Source organism: Lissotriton vulgaris, chromosome 12 (assembly GCF_964263255.1).
Source record: "Lissotriton vulgaris chromosome 12, aLisVul1.2, whole genome shotgun sequence".
In the NCBI taxonomy this organism is placed as follows: domain Eukaryota; kingdom Metazoa; phylum Chordata; class Amphibia; order Caudata; family Salamandridae; genus Lissotriton; species Lissotriton vulgaris.
The window spans coordinates 617,165,687-617,185,758 of record NC_141700.1 but is presented as its reverse complement, the minus strand read 5'-3'; positions in this window follow the sequence as shown (position 1 = coordinate 617,185,758).

The following is a 20,072-nucleotide window of genomic DNA, read 5'->3' as shown; positions in this document are numbered from 1 at the left end:
GACCTGCATCGAGCACACTTCGCAAATGCTCAACCATTGCCAGAAGGGCCGTCTCAGTGCTGTGGCCAGCACGAAACCCATTCTGCGTGGGATCCAGGACATTCACAAGGGTCATATGCTCCGTGAGGGCCCGATTTACATGGGCCTCCATAACCTTGGCCGGCCAAGGGAGCAAAGATATAGGGCAGTAGTTTTCAGGTCTCGATGGATCCAAAGATGGTTTTTTTAGGATCGGGGAAACCACCGCTTGCTTCCATTTGGCAGGGACCAGGCCAGAGGTTAGGGAGAGGTTAATCAGGGAGCACACTGCTGTGCGGCCCTGAAAAGCAACGTCCCTGAAAAGAGCAGATCTTACCGGGTCTGCAGGCGATCCAGACTTGACTCGCAGGGCCCACTTTGCGAACTCCTCATTGGAGATGGTAGGAAGGGAGTGCAGCGATGGACAGCTGCTAGAGCCGCTCCAGGGAATCACAGGAGACAGTGTGCTTGGAAACGCCAGATAGATCTTCCTGACTTTATCCAAAAAGAAGGTGGCTAGGGCTTCACAGTGGGCAGTGGAACTGTCCAACTGTGGGGGAACTCTCTTTGCCATTAAGTCTTTTATGGTTTTAAAGATGGTTTGAGTCGGGTTAAGGCTATTTCGAAATTCGGCTGCGTAAAACGCCGCCCGGGCCCTGCATATAGCTCGATGGTAAAGCTTAACTAAGGCCAGGTAGATGGATTTCTTGTCGGCATCGTACGACTTACGCCACACCCTTTCCGCCCGTCTGCAAGAGGACTTCATTGCACGCAGCGCGCTGTCATACCAAGGGCTAGCCTGCCGGGGACTGGACTTGCTGGAGATGATGGGTACCAGGACGTCCAGCGCCCTGGTAATCCAGTTACAGAACCGGTCATAGCCCGAGGTGGCATTCAGCAGGGGACCTAATGGCTCAGCACCCAAAATGCGGTGAAGGTCCTCTAACCTAAGTTTGTTCCAGTGACGCCGGGGTATCCGCAAAGGAGGCGGTATAGTGGGATTAGCAGGGAGGGGAAGCCAAGCAGACACCAGATAGTGGTCAGACCATATCACAGGATCAACCGCCACAATCCGAACATCAGAGAGAGTGGTAAAAAACGGATCAAGGGTGTGGCCGGCCACGTGTGTAGGCTGAGAAATAAGCTGGGTCAACTGCAAAGCCTCTAAATCGGCCAAAAAACCACTGATGGCCAGAGACTCTAACCTATCAAAGTGGAGATTTAGGTCGCCCAAGATAGAAAAGTTTGCACATCCACTAGCCAAGAGGCTCACAGCCTCCGGAAAGGCACCTCTAAAAGCTACATCGCTGCCTGGAGGGCGATAAACAACCATCCCTGACAGCGAGAACTGAGGGCTGATGGAAACCTTAAACAGCGCACTCTCACATCCAGCAATCTGCAAGACCGTCCAGGTACATGTAAAGGCGGATCTGATAAATAAGGCGATCCCTCCACCTCTAGAATGGCGGTTAGATCTGAAGCATGAATAGCCCGGAGGACAGGCAAGATTGACTATGGCGTCATCAGTATCTTGTAGCCAGGTTTCAGTTACAGCCAACAGATCTGGTGTCTTATCCAGAATGAGGTCAGCCACAGACAGATGGTGTTTCACTAGAGATCTGGTGTTCAGATTTAAAAAACGTAGACCAGATCCCAAGCTACCAGGCAACGGAGAGAGACCAGGAGGAGCTCGTGGGGCGGGAGAAGTGGCGAGCTCGCGAATACCTTCAGGCTGGTCCAATGACCATCTGTTGCAAGCACACTGAAACGGGCCACACAGCGGATGGTGGGGTGTGGTAGAGCAGCGTGGGAGAGTATCTCTGATGGCAAGAAGCGAGGCACCGGAATACATAATCATCCTGACAGGGCGACAGCTACGGGCACACAAATATACACTAGGTAAAGATAAAAGATAAAATCCCTGGCGTACCGCGCGTACTTAGCGCGGACGGGCGCAGACGGGCAGACTCTGGCTCGACTCCGGCGCGAGTCAGGCGCTACCGCTGCGCGTCACCGCTGCGCTAGCAGAGTGAGCTTTAAATACCAGCTCACCTGGGCTACATGAAGCGCTAGAGCGCTGCAGCAAGTGGCACAGGAGGCAGAGACCACCCCAAGATGGCGGCCAAGCGCCACGAAGAAATTACAAAACCGGTGAAATTCCGCGAAAAAACGCGGTGGGGGCACAATTTAAAATGCAGGTATGAGGCCAGAAACAGTTATACAATTAAAACGAGGCTCCAAACAAAATAGTGCAAATGTCAGAAAACGAGGTTTAAAATCAATAATAAGCGCAGCACGCTTAAATGCGACTAGTATAGCGCATGCAGGCACCTTTCCCAAGGGAGGACAGTGGGAGAGCTCGCCTTAAATACCAGCTCACCTGGGCTACATGAAGCGCTAGAGCGCTGCAGCAAGTGGCACAGGAGGCAGAGACCACCCCAAGATGGCGGCCAAGCGCCACGAAGAAATTACAAAACCGGTGAAATTCCGCGAAAAAACGCGGTGGGGGCACAATTTAAAATGCAGGTATGAGGCCAGAAACAGTTATACAATTAAAACGAGGCTCCAATACATTGAGCATTACACCAGATTGGGGTTCATCAGGCCCTCCCGCTCTCCTGCTGCCTCCCCTCTGTTTTTTATAGCGAAGGCCAACGGGGACTTGAGAGCATGTGTGGACTACCGCGTCTTGAACAAGAACACCATCCGCAACCGTTACCCTCTTCCTCTCGTTTCAGTCTTGCTTGACCAGGTGAGAGAGGCCAAGATCTATACCCGTTTGGACTTACGTGGGGCGTATCACCTGGTCAGGGTAAGAGAAGGGGACGAGTGGAAAACGGCGTTCAAGACGCGGTATGGGCTGTATGAGTATTTGGTGATGCCTTTTGGGCTTTGTAATGCTCCTGCAGCGTTTCAGTTTTTTATCAATGACGTGCTGAAAGACTATGTTGACCAATTCGTGGTGATGTATATAGATGACATCTTGATATATTCGCAGAATGTCTCATGTCATACTAGCCATGTATGCAAGGTTCTGGATAAATTAAGGGAACATAGGTTGTACGTGAAACTGAGCAAATGTGAGTTTGGGGTGCAGGAGGTGGAGTTTTTGGGTGTGAATCTCAGCCCAAGTGGTTTGCAGATGTCGGAGAGGAAGGTGAGTGCGGTGAGGGATTGGCCAGCCCCAAAGAACGTGAGAGAGGTGCAGAGTTTTTTGGGGTTCGCAAATTATTACAGACGGTTCATCTTGCATTTCTCTCAAACGGCAGTCCCCATTACCAGATTGTTGAGAAAAGGAATGAGTTTTGTGTGGACGAGGGAGGCTGAAGATGCGTTCCAAGCTCTGAAAAAAGCTTTTACCACGGCCCCGGTGTTGGCACATCCCATATTGGAACATCCCTTCATTGTTGAGGCAGATGCCTCGGATGAGGCCATAGGGGCAGTTCTATCCCAGAGAAATTCCCACACAGGTCAGCTCCATCCAGTTGCTTATTTATCAAAGAAGTTGAGTTCGGCTGAGGTCAACTATTCTATAGCAGAGAAGGAGCTCTTGGCGATAAAGAGGGCTTTTCAGGAGTGGAGGCCTTACCTTTGGGGGGCTTGTCAGGCAGTGACAGTTTATACTGATCACCGGAACCTCCAATACATGTCCTCCGCGAGACATCTGACACAACGGCAAATGCGGTGGATGCTCTTTTTTGCGGAATATAATTTTGTGGTAACCTTTCGTCCAGGTACTGAGAACAGGAAGGCAGATGCGCTGTCCAGACAGGAACTCCCCGCAAAACAGCAGGAGGAGGTGCATTCCATCATCCCTTCTGCTAAGGTGGTGTGTGTGATTAGGGCTGAAAAGTTTTTGGACGATATCAAGGGCTCTAGGTCTTCGGGGTCTTGGGATCAGTGGGCAGCAGCCAAAGCAGACCGGAAGGTGAGACAGGGTTTGCCTTTTCAGGGGGAGCGTTTGTTTTTACCCACAGAGGAAATACGAAAGAAAGCCTTTTGTTGGTGTCACGAAGCTCCTGCTGCTGGACATCCGGGGGTTACCAAGACAGTGAGTTTGCTTAGGAGACACTTCTGGTGGGAGTCTTTGGTCAGCGACACTACTAGATGGGTGGAAAGGTGTGATACTTGTGCCAGAGCAAAAGGGGTAAACACCAAAAAGAAGGGTCTGTTAATACCAATGCCCACCCCTGATCGGCCATGGCAGAATATAAGTTTAGACTTCATCACAGGATTACCTACTGATCAGGGGAAATCTGCTGTATTGGTGGTAGTAGACAATCTCACGAAAATGGGGCATTTTATACCTTGTGTAAATCTCCCCACTGCTAGTCAAACAGCACAGTTATTGGCTTCCCAAGTCATAAGACTGCATGGTATCCCAAGAGTAATAGTGTCGGACAGAGGGCCGCAATTCATTGCTCGTTTCTGGCGAATGTGGTGCAAGGCATTGGGTATTGAGTCAGCGCTCTCTACCAGCTTCCATCCTCAAACTGATGGACAAACGGAACGTCTGAATCAGACTTTAAAAAAGTACTTGCGCTGCTACTCCAAGGAAGCACATGAGTCTTGGGTGGAGCTGCTGTGGATGGCAGAGTTGGCTTACAACAATGCATGGCACTGTTCGTTAGGTATGTCACCATTCAAGGCCAATTTTGGTTACGATGCCAACACCTTGCCAATCAATATCCCAGAGGATTTGATGAACCAACCATCCGTGAAAGAAAGAGTTCAGACATTAAGGAAGGTACACAAGGTGGTACAGAAACATCTGCTAAAAGCAAAAGAGGTGTACAAACGATGGGAGGACAAACACCGTGCTCCTGGTCCTCAGTTCAAGGCAGGGGACAAGGTGTGGCTCTCAACCAAATACATCCGATTCAAATTGAGAAGTATTTTCCATCCACGTTACATAGGGCCTTATCCCATAGTAAGACAAGTCAACCCTGTAGCGTACAAATTAAAACTGCCTATTACCCTGAGAATTCATCCAGTGTTTCATGTGCACCTGTTGAAGAGAGCACTCACGTCACGCAGAACGACGCCCCCTGCTATTGCTGGTGATGGGAATCTGGAGTACGAGGTGAGAGCTATACGAGACTCCAAGTTCCGCAGGGGGGTTCTTTGGTATCTGGTTTCATGGAAGGGTTATGGAGCGGAGGAGGACTCATGGGAGCCGGTGCACAACGTCAGCGCTCCTAGGGCAGTCCGTTCTTTCCATGCAAGGTTTCCTGCTAAGCCGGGGCCTAGGAGGCGCTTGGGAGGAGGGCGTACTGTCAGGGTTTAGGACAGCGTGCGCCTACCTAAACTTCAGTTCCCAGCAGCCTTAGGGGAAAAACTACATTTCCCATGATTCCCGGTGGTGCAGCAGGATATCAGAGGGCGGAGCCAGGTGTTCGGTGCTCGTGATTCCTGCTTGTTTAGCGAGAGCTGCTGCTCCACGGTGCCTCGGAGTTCCTGCATCTAATCCGTGCTTTTCCTCCGCCGAGGAACTGACTTCTGCACGGTATTTGATATCGCGCTGGCTAGCGCGTATGCTCTAAATACATTTTGGCTCGTTTCTTTCTGTTGACGATGTGATAGCTTCTCGCGGCTGCGAGTAGCGGTTAGAGAACTGGGCACCTGTTCCCTGGAGTACTTGGTTTTTGGGAAAGACGTCTCTAAGGTGTTTTGTCTTTGTGAGAAGGGATTCTCAGACTTGGAATTCAAGTGACGGAGTGCAGGGGGGGATTAGGACCTCCGCACTACCGGCATGAATCTCGTGATGATTTGAATCACTATCGGTTTTCTGGATTTCCTTACCAAAGCGGATGGCAGTAGTGAAGGAACTACGCCATGCCGTGTTTGGTGTACTTTCTTGTCTTGCCATCATAAAGGATACAGTTGCGCTATGATGGCAAAGAGGATTTTGTTCATCTGTTTTTTGGTTGGGAACTATTTTTGTAATCAACAAACACTGGCTTGCTACATTTAGTTATTTGCACTTTTTATAAACCTTTGGATTGCCTATTTCTTCAGAGCTTTCCAGTGACTGGTCATAGGGTATGTTACTATTGAGTACTAATACTTTAGGCAGGTAGTGTATATGTCCCCTGTGTTCTTACACTTGTTCTTATGTTCATGCAGGATAAAAAAGAAGGCAGAGGAACAGCAGTGTGGTGTATGCACATGTGGTTATACAGGTGAATTAAGGAGGTGTTTGTCTAGTGAGAAATTACTGAGTGTAGGGTTAAGAATTGTATTAACCTTTGCTTATTTTTCTTACAGCTTCTTTTTCCCTGCTGCCCCTTTCCTTCTTCCCTTTATTCTTTTGGGTTTTTTCCCCTTTTGGGGTTTTTCCCTCGCCGTATCGTCTGAACACCCTGTGTGTAAACTTCAGGGTGTTCGGAGGGTCCGGAGGTGGAGTATTGTTGCTGCACACGGATCCTGCGGAGTACAATCCTGACATTGTCATTAAGTCATACTATCCAAGAATAGAAATTCCTCAATTAAGATAATTATTTTGAGCACTATTACTGCATTAGCTGGGAAATACAACTACAGAAGGACAGTGTACGTGTGTTACGGTCTCTTATGGAATGGAAAGCACCAAAGAATTTAAAACAAGGCTGCATGGTGGCACCTACATAAGGCGTTTCCGCCGAAGTGAGGTGACTTTCATTTGCAACTTATATAATGTATACCACTGATCAAGTCTCATTTGCTCGGATTGCCATTGGTCTGCAGTGAATGCTAAATAAGGTAGAAAGCTACACTGCGGGCATTTACCTTACTATGAACCTTAATAAATCAAAGTTTATGAGATAGTCCCCATGGTATGCAATGGGATGAAACTGTTCAGTGATAGATTTTGCAAAGCCACTATTTCGAGCTTTTTCTAGTCAAGAGAGCTCCACAGTGTTATATTCCACTCTAGCCCACAGTAACACTGCCAATAATTTGTAGAATACAATTTAATGTATGGCATCCCTCAACCTATCTTTTGATATTAGAGCACTCGAAAGCAGGGATTATGGCCCATTTTTCGAGGCACAACTTTTGTTTATATAGTCAATCGTTACCTGGGATGGGTACCTGCTTAGAGCTGCTTGTGGAGTGGTACTACCTGTCGAACATATGATCCAATAAAACTGTCTACACCCGTGAAGAAGCCTTAGTTGCAAATAAAGTATGTAAGTTTAATTAAGGATAAATTATATTAAATAATTATGGAAGTCATATAGATCCTTATCAGACAATATATTGAGTTGCTTCCATAACAATACACAATTATCCACTGTGTATATGCTAAGAATGTAAGTTGGATCCTTGTGGTTTCTATTTAGGCATCTAGAGATTGGGGGTATGATGGCTCATTAGAATCCATTGGCCAAATGAAGTGCTAGGTGCAGGTTATGTTGCCTGAATGAATAACATTTGCTGCACTTAGTATTTGAGTTTCCATGTCTGATGGACTTGAGACAGAAAGTGTTGAGACAGTTTCTATTAATACATTGTAGGTGAAACCTTTGTGACTCTCTAACAGTATGACTTAGCTATAATCAGTAAAATGTGCGCTAGTCTTCCATACATTAACTGTTCAGTGAAGGGACTTGAGAGTGCAGGTGAGTTTTTAACTTAATAATGGCTTTTTAGTCACTGTACAGCGAGTGTGGCAAAATAGTTGACTTTCATTACCAATTAATGTATCAGTAGTGGATCACTGACACAATATCGAAAATAACAATATTGTGAAACAAAAATATTGTGTCAAAAATACTGTTTACAAAAATATTGTATCTCTATACTTATAATGGTAAGTATAAAAATATCAAGAAAAATAATATTGTTTCACACCAATATCGTTAAAAACATACAAAATATTGTTTTTTAATAGCTATGTAGTTTAAAATAGTAGTTTTCTATAACTATGATGCGTATTCTGGTAAAGTACGCACTCAAAGACAGATCCAAACTTCTTTTGGAAATTAAGAAGGTTCTTCTGGAGATCAGTTAACTGGTCTCCAAAGATGCATTGGAAGAACATATGAAGAACCTAATGGTACGAATGGAGAAACTTGAGGACGAAATAACTACCAAAAACAACTTAAATTCCTATGTGACTTTACGGACTATCAATCAGGTCGGACACTTACATTCCATCAAAGATATGACCGCCTGTTTGAGAATAAGACGGGGAATGGTGGGAGCCTTACCAAGCATACCTGCAGCTGTAAGAGAAATCAGTGAGAGTGATATCTCTGATGGGAGCCTATCGGACACATCAACTACAGCAGTTAACCAAGAGCTCACCCAAGATCCACAAAAGAGGAAGAATAATTTTTTATTGCAGTTTCAAATGATGAACCAAAGCAGGACAGAGTTTCATCAAGATCCAGTGGCACAGAGGGGCGAGGAGGCAGAGGAAAAACAAGAGGAACAGGCAAGCCAAAGAGAGGATGAAAAAGCTAAGACAAAGCTTCTGTGGGAATGGAGACAAGGGACAGAAAGCAGAGAACATGACTGTCCTGAACTTATCTCAGCGGTCTTTTTCCAGCGATGAAATTGAGACCCTCTCTTTAGAGCTATCCTTCTGCCCATCCTTGAATATCAACTATGCCCAGACGAGAATTGATTTATTTTTCTTTTCGAGAAAACTTAAGCTGAAAAAATGGTTTGACACTCGACCATACAGGCATACGGCTGGGATCACTTTGGCTGAAACTTGGGGGAAGAGTTGGGGGTTAACCAGGGAAGTAAGTCAAACCCAAATCTGTGTTTCTTCCAAAGGTACAATGTGAAGAAATTGATGTGTTTAAAAAGGGAGTTTTAACAGATTTTACAAAATAAGATAGAGAAAAGTCTCATGCAATACAAAGAACTTAACTGTAGAACAACTCACTGCCATAGATAACCAGAAAGCCAGCAATAGTATTGTAATCCGCCAGTTGGATAAGGGTGGGAATTTAGTGGTTTTAGACAAACACAAGTCCTTTGTGGAAGGGAAAAGACAGATGAGTGATGTGAAATGCTACTGTGAATCCAGTATGGTGGAAATATTAAAATCTAACACCACTTACAGAGAACTATCGGTAGAATGGGGGGACAAGGGATTGTTGGAGTGGGAAGAGTACAACTACCTCCAATGTGCACACCCTAGGATCCCAATTGTTTACTTACTCGCAAAACTACACAAAGATACCCAAAACCCCCCATGGATACCCTTAGTCTCCTCTATGGGTTCATTACCGGAGAATACCTCCAGGTTCATCGATCACTGCTGTAGACCGTATATGGTAGCACTGCTCACCCTCCTCAGGGATACTTCACATTTTCTCACCAATATTGATGGGATACATTAGGAGAACAATTACACCTTAGTTACTCTCGATGTGAGTAGGTTGTATACCAGTATCTAACACGAACTAGGACTTCAGGCTATTCAACACTTTTTCAAAACACAATCCATTTCATTGCTTCACCACTCTCAAATGATTTTAAACATGATTGAGTTTTGTTTTGTTAACAACTTTTTTATCTTCGTTGATACCATCTACAGGCAGTCACAGGGCACTGCAATGGGCACCTTCTTCTCCCTCAGCTATGCAAATTTATTCATGGGCTAGTGGGAGGAGCAGGTGGCCTCGCAAATGGTGGAATATGAAAGCAGTGTAGTCCTGTGGCTGCAATACATTGATGATATTTGTTTAATTTGGGGTGGGGAGAGAAGTCGGCCAGATGCTTTATTGATAAGTTGAATGTGAATATGTTTAACCTCTCCTCCACAGAACATATTAGCAAGAGCTCCATGGAATTTTTGGATGTATACCTAGAGGTGAAAGGCAACACCTTAGAAACTAGATTGTGCTGGGAATAGCATCCTTAGTGCCAAAAGCTCTCACCCTTGTAATCTTGTGTACATTATCCCCTATGGGGAACTGTTATGCGCCAAAAGAAACTGTAGCACTGGTGTTGCCTATAAGTGTGAGGAGGACCTCATGTGCAAATGGATTAAAGAACGGGGGTACACTGAGAAGACCATCTCTGAGGCTGTATGCAGAGTAGAGAGGGTGACTAGGAACGAACTGCTACATCCTAGAAGAAAGGAAGAGAGTAGTGAATGTATAAGCTTCATTACCTCTTTTTCAGGTCAGGCCAGTGAGGTACGCAGGATTTTCAATAAACATTGGCATGTGCTGCTTACAGATGATCATCTTAAGAAAAATCTTGGTAGTAATCCACAGATTAATTTCAGAAAAAGCCACTCATTAAGAGATGAGCTGAGCCACAATCATGTCACAGAAGCAGAGAGGGGGAGTTTCATGGGCCAACCTGGATTCAGAACTGCAAATCTTGCAGAGGTAGTTTTGATTGTGATAGACTGTTGCTACCCAACTCCAAGAGGGAGTTTTTGATTAGAAAAACATTAACGTGCAATACGGCATATTGTGTGTATGTTTTGATCTATCCCTGCAATAAATGGTACGTGGGGAGCACGAAACATCAGTCTAAGAAGCGGGTTCTGGAGCACATTCCTGCAATAAGAAACAACAACAAGCAACACCCGGTAGCTCGTCATTTTCATGACTGTCATCTTCAAGAGGAGACTGCGGTCTGTATGGTTGTTATTGACTCTGTGACCTTGGGAGTTAGAGGGGGCAATAGAGAACTGTCTCTAAGAAAGCTTGAATCACTGTATATTATAGGCCTTGAGAATGTGTCACCTAAATGTCTAAATTCAAGTGAAGAGTTGGAAATCCATATGTATGATTAATAATGTTGAACTAAATGTATGTATATAGCAGCAGTTTACGTTTTTAGTAATTTTAACTCATATTCTAGGTTTGGGCACTTCACCTATCAATTGGTTAAAGAACGATATGTGGCTAATATTGTTTTATGCTGATGAATTTATTGGGATACTTGGGATTACAACTACCAGGACTTGATGTGCATTAATGCCCACATGGACTATATTGCTAGATGATTACCCCATCATTATGTCTGTCTATACGGATTAGGCATTGGCCCACTTGGGCGAGACTGTTACGTTATGGTAGTTTTTGTGTGTTTGCATAGAAATTATTATTTTCTATATTGTATTCCTAAGTACCTTAATTGTGCATTGGATCCTCCTTTTTTAATGCCCACTTGGGCAAGACTATCTTGAATGCAACTTGCTACAGACTGTTGATTATTTTTGTTCATTAGCAGTACTATGCATTAATTCACTCATTATCATTGTTTGAAATCAATTACAGCAAGTGTATTGATTGCGTACATATTATATGTATTCATGGCATAGAGTTCTATATGTATTGAATGAACTTTGCACATTATAAAATGGCTGCCACAGTTGCTAATATTGTACATACACAGGATGAGGGTTAGTCCATCTTCTAATGGTTAGAAGGAAGTGGATATAATCATTCTGTTATTTGGCTTCTACGAGCGTGAGCAAGCCGTAAAGCCGAAACGCGTCATTTTTGAGTTTGCCATTTAAAGACTTTTTGCAGTACTCTGAAGTATACACAGTGACTTGGGGAGAATATATATATATATGTATATATATATATATATATATATATATATATATATATATATATATATATATATGTATATATATATATATATATATATATATATATATATATATATATATATATATATATATATATATAGCAAAGCAAGGGTGGTTACAGCTGGAGCGCTCTGCAGCGGGTGCAAGCGAGGGACCAACCACAGGTCCAAAAATCTTTTTTTCGCAAAATTAGAACGCTGCACTCGGGAAATGTAGGTAGCTTGTTTTTATTCCCGTACATGGGATCGAGGACGGGCCCACTTGTGGGGGTCCATACAGGACTTGATTGTGTGCTTTCCGCACCACACTTCCCATAATGCACAGTCTCATCGGAGCCTCCCATCGGCGGGTGTGTCATATGGAAATTGGAGAAGTGTGTCAGCGGGTGCGCACACCGCTTCCGTAAAAGCCCCTGGAGAGAAGCAGATGGAGCTTCGAGACGCGTCGGGCAGATCCATTGCGGAGCGGCATCTACAAGCGGATCCCCGTCCTCACCTACACATAAATTAAGCTGCTGCTCGTGTGCTACTCAAGAGGTGGACAACCTGGAGCGACAATATATATTGTTTTTTGTGCCCTTATTGGTTGTGGGTCTGCACTTATGTGGTGTATAGATGAGTATTTCATCTATATTTATTTAACATGTGACTCACTAAAGAGGTGGAGCATCACGTACAAAAAAAGTATTTAATTGTTAGTTGACCAGGTGTATGGTGTGTGATCAAGAGCACGAGTTGCTCGAAACGCGTCGCCTGAGAGGTTGAATAAAATCTCCCTTACTGCAGCCTGGGGTCTGTGTCTTCATTTCAAGAAGCTGGTGGTATGAAGATTCCGTTGTACATTTAACGGAGGTGAGCTGTCTTCTGTTCACGGTACCCACTCGTCGTCAAGAGGTCTCGCATTACAGCCATCTGCACTTTCTGTTCCGAGGAGGAAATTTACGAGACCCCCTGGACCGAACAACGAACCACGAGTGCCGGCGGACGAAGACGCGCTAACGGCTGGTCTGGTTGGCTGGCTGAGAGTGCGTGGCGTCCAATTGCAAGTGGTGTTATTCAGGAAATTCCAGGTGACGAGTGCAAGGCACAGCGGTAAGAAGACCGGTATCGGCAAATGCCAACGGTGTGTTATATTTCAAAACCCTCTCACGAACACCATGTCAGCAAGTCTGGAGAGAGAGCGTGAAGACGCAGCAGAAGCTCTGTTTAGCAATTTACAGCACAGTGTTTCAAATGCTACAGCGGTCATCAGCCAGCCCAGCGGTGAGCAACAGGACGCCAAACAGCTACTCAGAATACTTGAGAAGAAAATAAAATCGGAGATCACGAAATGGTGGGAGCACAAATCACTCACCAAGTACGTGGAGGTGGGTAGAGTTCCACGTGGTTTAAGAATAATGCTGGCACCAAGTTTCGAAGATCCCAATCCAGCCATGTTAACGGAATAGGGCGAAATGAATCTGGAAGCTTCAATGAATTTGGTGAAAGTCCTCATCAAATATGCGGTAATTGACCGGGAGAAGCTACTGGAGGAAATAAAAGGTCTGGACGAGGAATTGGAGAAAATTACCGATTCTGAGACGAAACAGATGGTAATAGCTGCGCGCAAAGAAATAAGTGAACGGCTCCGCAAGCATGAAGAGCGTATGAAAATTAGGAAATGGCACAAGTTTGCGAGAGATTTAAAAGACTATGAGACAGGTCAAGTGTATACCTTCTCTCGCAAATTTGACAAAGCTAAGCAATCCAAATTGACAAAACAAACCAACGCTATTGGTGCAATGACCAGAGCCAGCATGCTAGAAGAGCGAAATGAGAATTCTGACGCAGATGCAATCTCTTTGGCCAGTACATCAAGCACCTCGCTATCTGAGACCGGTAGCATAGAGGGGAGACAAGGTGGTAGAATATTGGATCTTGGCGAAGAGATTGATTTTTTAGTGGAGGATCGGTTGCAAACTTTGCGTCCCCGACTGCGAAAGAATTACAACGTAAAACGCGGAACGCAAAGTGCTATGCCAGACGGAGGAAGCGAAAAGCCACAGCACCAGCAGCAAAAAAAGAAGAAACAATGGTACAACAAAAGGAAATAATGCAGGATTGTACTATAACAAACCTGTCAGATGTTGTACTATCCGCAGCGGAAAGACAACTATTAGCTCTTGGATTGAACTTTTGCCCAGAGAGTGCCTTTGATTATACCAACACTAGGGCGGATGTTTTTCGGTTTATCCGTAAATTGAAATTAAAAAAGTTTTTTTCTTCGAAACCAACGCCTAAAAACAAGGAAGGCAACATCAACCCAGCTACCAAATCCGCTGGGAACTCTACAACACCAGCAGCCCGTGATGCCAGGCTGCTATTAACCCTCTGCGATTTAGGAGATTCTGGGAGCCCAGCACCAAGCGCCAATGATGGTGCACTTATGAACACACAGCGTGAACTGTACAATGTCGACATCTGCCAGAAGGGAGCCGGTGACAGTCCATTCAAACCGGTAAGCACGTTTTTGCCTATTATGCCCAAAGACGCAGTAGACATTTATCATGAATGTGTTGTTGAAGATTTAAAAAAGTTACACCGCTCGGCACAGGCACAAACTCATAAAAACAATGCTGTTGTGAATCAGTACAATATGCTAATGAAAAAGTTGAGTCAAAACCATGAAGTGGTGGTAAACAAATCCGATAAAGGCGGAAATGTTGTTTTATGGCAGAAGAAAGACTATATTGTTGAGGTCATGAGACAATTGAATGATGCCAATTGTTATGTGAGTTCGAATGGAATGGCATATAAAAAAGCGAAGGATGAACTCAAAAAGATGCTATTATCATATAAAAGATATTACTCTATCTCACAAACAGAATTTGACTTTTTACATGTTGAGCATCCAATAATACCTATTTTGTACTTGATTCCAAAAGTACATAAACAGAAAGTCCCAACACCGGGCCGACCAATAATATCGGCCATCAACAGTATGGTGAGAATATCTCCCGATACATTGATTTCTTTTTACAGGACATTGTTAAAGGCTTACCTAGTTAACTGAAAGACACTGGTGATTTTTTGAATAAATTGGACTTTATCCAATGGCAGGACAATTGGTGTCTGATGACTCTTGACATCGAGTCTTTATATACCTCGATAGACAATTCAAAGGGTATGGAAGCAATCAGACAGTATCTGGGATTAAGATCATGTGAATATTACAGCCACAACAAAATGTTATGTGAATTAATACACTGGTGCCTGCATAACAATTTTTTCATGTTTGCTAAAGAAGTTTGGAAACAGATCCGGGGTGTGGCGATGGGATCATGCTTCTCCCCCAGCTACGCGTGTTTACACGTGGGCTGGTGGGAGGGGCATGGTCTCATCAAAACACCAGGATTTGAACATGTTAAATACTGGAAGCGATTTATAGATGACGTGTTCTGCATATGGGAGGGTGATGAACAAAGCGCCTTTAAATTTGTGGACGCTTTAAATGTGAACCAGGAAAATCTTTTCTTCACCTCTAGTGTTAGCAAAGTGCAGGCAGACTTTTTAGACGTCCATATAACCAATAACAACAACATGGTGACAACATCGTTATTCCGGAAACCCACGGCCGGAAACAGTATATTACATGCTAGTAGTAAACATCCCCAACATGTTATTGCAAATGTTTCTTATGGAGAATTGCTGCGTGTAAAAAGAATAAGCAGCCCTCCGGAGATTTTTGAACATGAGGCTAAGAATACCATTTCCAGACTTAAAGCTAGAGGATACAATGATAACATTTTGAACAGTGCACTGAGACGTAGCCGTGAAAGATCTAGGGAGTCTCTGTTAAAATCTGAAGCACCAGATTCAGAAATGAATAGCAACACTCCTCGCTTGATTCTATCCTTTAGCAAACAGGAAAGACAAATTAGGTCTATTGTTAAGAAACATTGGCCTATTCTTATGACCGATGGTTTCTTCAGTGATACATTGCCCACTACACCTACAATAACCTATAAAAAATCGAAGAGCATGCACAACAGTCTGGTGAAAACTAGTACTGAGCTATGTGGTGGCAGCACTTGGCTCAAACAAAAAGAAGGTTTTTTCCAATGCTCCTCATGTAGGGCGTGTAAATTTGGTGTTAACACCACGCACTACAATACACCATTCAGTCCAGTCAGTAAAGCTATCCGGGGTAACTATAATTGCCACAGTGATTTTGCAGTATATGTCCTGACATGCACCTGTGGCTTACGGTACATAGGCAGTACCAAATTGCAGGTGCATGTCAGGATCCTGCAACACTTACGAGCAATAGTTAACAACGAAAGTGCATACCCGGTAGCCCGCCACTTCAGATCAACCCATAACAATGATCTGAATAACTTGACATATTTTGTCATAGATGCGGTGGCCCCTCTCAAACGGGGGGGAGATAGAGAAAAATTACTGAGGAAGAAAGAAACAGAATATATAGTGGAGCTTGATAGTAAATACCCAAATGGACTTAACACCACAGAAGATTTACATCATTTTTTGTAACTGTAGAACTGTATATTCTAGTATATGTGTGTGTCATTAGCTACATCATTGGTGGATACATCACAAACCTAGGTTTTTCATTTATCTTTTAAGGACTCCCAGAACTAAATCTCCGTATGAAATTTTGAAAATCTGATTGGCTCAAGTTGCACCATGGGTGAACCAGTTGAAATGAAAATTCAACTATAATGAAATATACAGCTGATACTAGTGATCCGTTATTGGTATACTCCCAGATGAGAACTTTGTATATATTGATGAACAGTAAATTTATGTAAAAAAAGTTTTTTCCTTCACTTTTTCACATTATCACATATATTGTTTTAAGGTAATTTTGAATCACTTAGTAACAGGCAGGCATCGTGGGCATTTAAAGCACTTTGTGTGAAACGGACAATAACAAAATTGCACTATCATATACAGTGATTGAAATCGCTTATAGATGTTATAATCTATGACCTGGTATAAAGTTATGAAATTTAATGTGGGAAAATCAAATTTTTGATAATTCATGTATATAGGTATATTATATATAATTAATGTAAATAGATCCATGTATATTTATTTGTATATACATTGTTTCATTCAATTGGCTAGATTTATTTAACAATGATTTCATTTTCAGGGTCTTATAGTTCAAACTTTATATGACTGAAAGAAATTGTGCATTCATGCAGTTATATTGTTTTTTGTGCCCTTATTGGTTGTGGGTCTGCACTTATGTGGTGTATAGATAAGTATTTCATCTATGTTTATTTAACATGTGACTCACTAAAGAGGTGGAGCATCACGTACAAAAAAAGTATTTAATTGTTAGTTGACCAGGTGTATGGCGTGTGATCAAGAGCACGAGTTGCTCGAAACGCGTCGCCGGAGAGGTTGAATAAAATCTCCCTTACTGCAGCCTGGGGTCCGTGTCTTCATTTCAAGAAGCTGGTGGCATGAAGATTCCGTTGTATATAAATATATATATATATAAAGGTTCACCTCCTCCGCAAAGCCGCCGGGACACCAAGACAGCGGTGCATCACAGGGGCCGAGGTAGGCCTGTAGCTAAATTCAGGTTCACAGCGCGTAGCCACCGCTACGCAGATGCACTCTTCTCCGGTAGAAAGCAGGCCACTCCAGTCACCTTTTGCATGTTCCAAAGGTATTTATTATTTCAATTGCTGCATGTGAAATACGGGCAAAGGAACAAACCTTTGCCCGTATTTCGCATGCAGCAATTGAAATAATAAATACCTTTGGATTTTGCCCACTTGGGCGTGACAGAACACTAGTGATCATGATAGTTTGGTACTAGCCCACTGGGGCAGGACCGGTTTGTGATTTAACCTACGTGTACACAATCTACTCAGTTAAAATTTGATCGATACTGAGCATCATGTAAATCCTACATAATTTATTAATTTTGTGATTTCGCATTGTGGAGATAACATTGACCACTTGGTCTATAATGCAACCTTTGGCATGTCAAAATGGCCGACAAAAAAAATGGTATTCTGCATCACCTTGAAGTAGTCCTATGTCTATGTTTATGTCTGAAGTATAGATTTAAAATGGCATTTGTGAAATGAGACCTTTAGCGTGATCAAGGCTTAATCGCCAAAACGCGTTGTTGTTGATGCCAATAAATCGTCATTTTACCTGCACAAGAAAGGTGTCCGAGCAGTCTGTCTTGCATACGAAGTTGACTGTGAAAAGCGTGTTTGGGACCTCCGGTGCCCTCGCTCGGACCGCCCCCGACAGCAAGTCCGACTTTCCGGAAATCGTGGAGAGAATATATATGTATATATATATATATATATATATATATATATATATATATATATATACATACATACTCCAGTTTCTTGGAAAACAGAACAACATTCCTCGTAGTGCAATAAATTGTTTATTTTAACTTCATCTGGTAGATATTAGCATATAAAGCGTAAGGCGCGTTTCGGCTTAAAAAAGCCTTTTTTGTGTATACATAAACAAATAATGTAAAATTAAAAAAATAAACACATATTATTAATAATAATAATAGATATATTTAAACAATATTAGGGAAATATTGGAGCCTGGGGATAATATACTATTCCCACTGCAGTTTATGCAATGGTAGTGAAAACAGGTCAACAGTAGTGAAAGAATTGGATTTAGGACAGGTAAGATTTACTATTCCACCTCCAGTCTATGCAACAGTAGGGAAAGTATTGGACTTTGAAGGGGGAAGATTTACTATTCCCACCTTAGCCTGTGCAAGAGTAGGGAAACCATTGGACTTTGAAGGGGTTAGATATACTATTCCCACTCCAGTCTATGCAACAATAGGGAAAGTGTTGGACTTCGGAGGGGTAATATTTAGTATTCACACTCCAGTCTCTGCAACAGTAGAGAAAGTGTTGAACGTTGGAAGAATTCAATTTACTATTCCCACTCCCATCTATGCAACAGTATTGAAAGCATTGGACTTCGAAGGGGTTACATTTACCATTTCCACTCCCTTCTATGCAACAATAGGAAAGGCGTTGGACTTTGGAGGGATTACATTTACTATTCCCAATCCAGTCTGTGCAACAGTAGGGAAAGTGTTGGACTTCGGAGGGATAAGATTTACTATTCCCACTCCATTCTGTAGTGTGAGCAGTAGGGAAACATTGGACTTCAGAGGGGTCAAATGTCTTATTCCCATTCCAGTCTCAGCAACAGTAGGGAAAGTACGTCCCTTCAAGCATATTACATATAAAACTTTCAATATGAACATTATTAATTAACAAAAAGACATTTACACACTTATATATAAAAATAAAATTACATTATTATTAAACAATTTAATATTTAATTATCTGTTAGATAACATTTATTTATGTATTGCTTAATTAACTTCCAATCCTATATCACTACAAACTCAACAGCCCACATCTAAAATATAACTAAAATATAAAGTTGTTACACAAGTTACGTAATTAATAATCAAATAAATGAGTATTAATACATTAGTAAATAAATGTTAGTTAATTATTACATAACTTCCCACCCTATACCCCTACAAACCCTGCGGCACGCACCTATAATATAACTAAAAGATATCATTATTGCAAAATGTACATACTTAATAATAATTTAATGATAGGTTAATAAATAATTGTTAATCAATTACTACTTAATTAACTTCCCACCCAATACCCCTACAAACTAACAACCTGTTACAGCACTATAAATTATTATTAGCAATTACATTAAAAAGTGTATATCACTTAAAATTGCAAACTGTATTTAAAAATATTATTAACAATTATACAAACAATAATAACTCATAAAATAATAATAACACATACAATTAATAAACGAACTAAAGCACATTAAGATCATTTTTAAAAAATTCTATTTTTTACAAATTTATTATTGAAAATAATATTAACAAAAACGATATTATTAACAACCATATTACCTGAAAAAAAGATTTTCTTGACAATGATATTTATGCACCAAGATATTTTTGTATCACAATATTTTTTCCTATATTTCTGTCTCTCAATTTTTACAAACCAGTATTTTTTGCCAAATATCCCACCATAATCTAATCTCTGCCCTTCATTATGTTTAGTTGCTAGATGAAAGGTCAAATCGCTCCTATCAGTTCTTAATGATTGATATTGGTATGCGCTGTAAGCAGTTTCATCATTAATTGAACATCCAAGTGATATGCAATTCCTCACACATAATCACAGACATAGTGGCACGATATCCAGGTAGTATGCACGATTGGTTAATCTTTAGACACAGTAGTATACATAGACTTCTCTTTGGGGGTGACTTTGGGGTAGGCTACCTGCTAAATAAATGCATGTGACACAGTCCTGCAAACTTTCTGGAGATGGAGACAGATTACAGTGAGTAATCTATTGCCTTTTGCCCTGTAGGTGACAGCACATATGCTGTGCGCTCCTTCATTTTCACCCTTTACCTACACC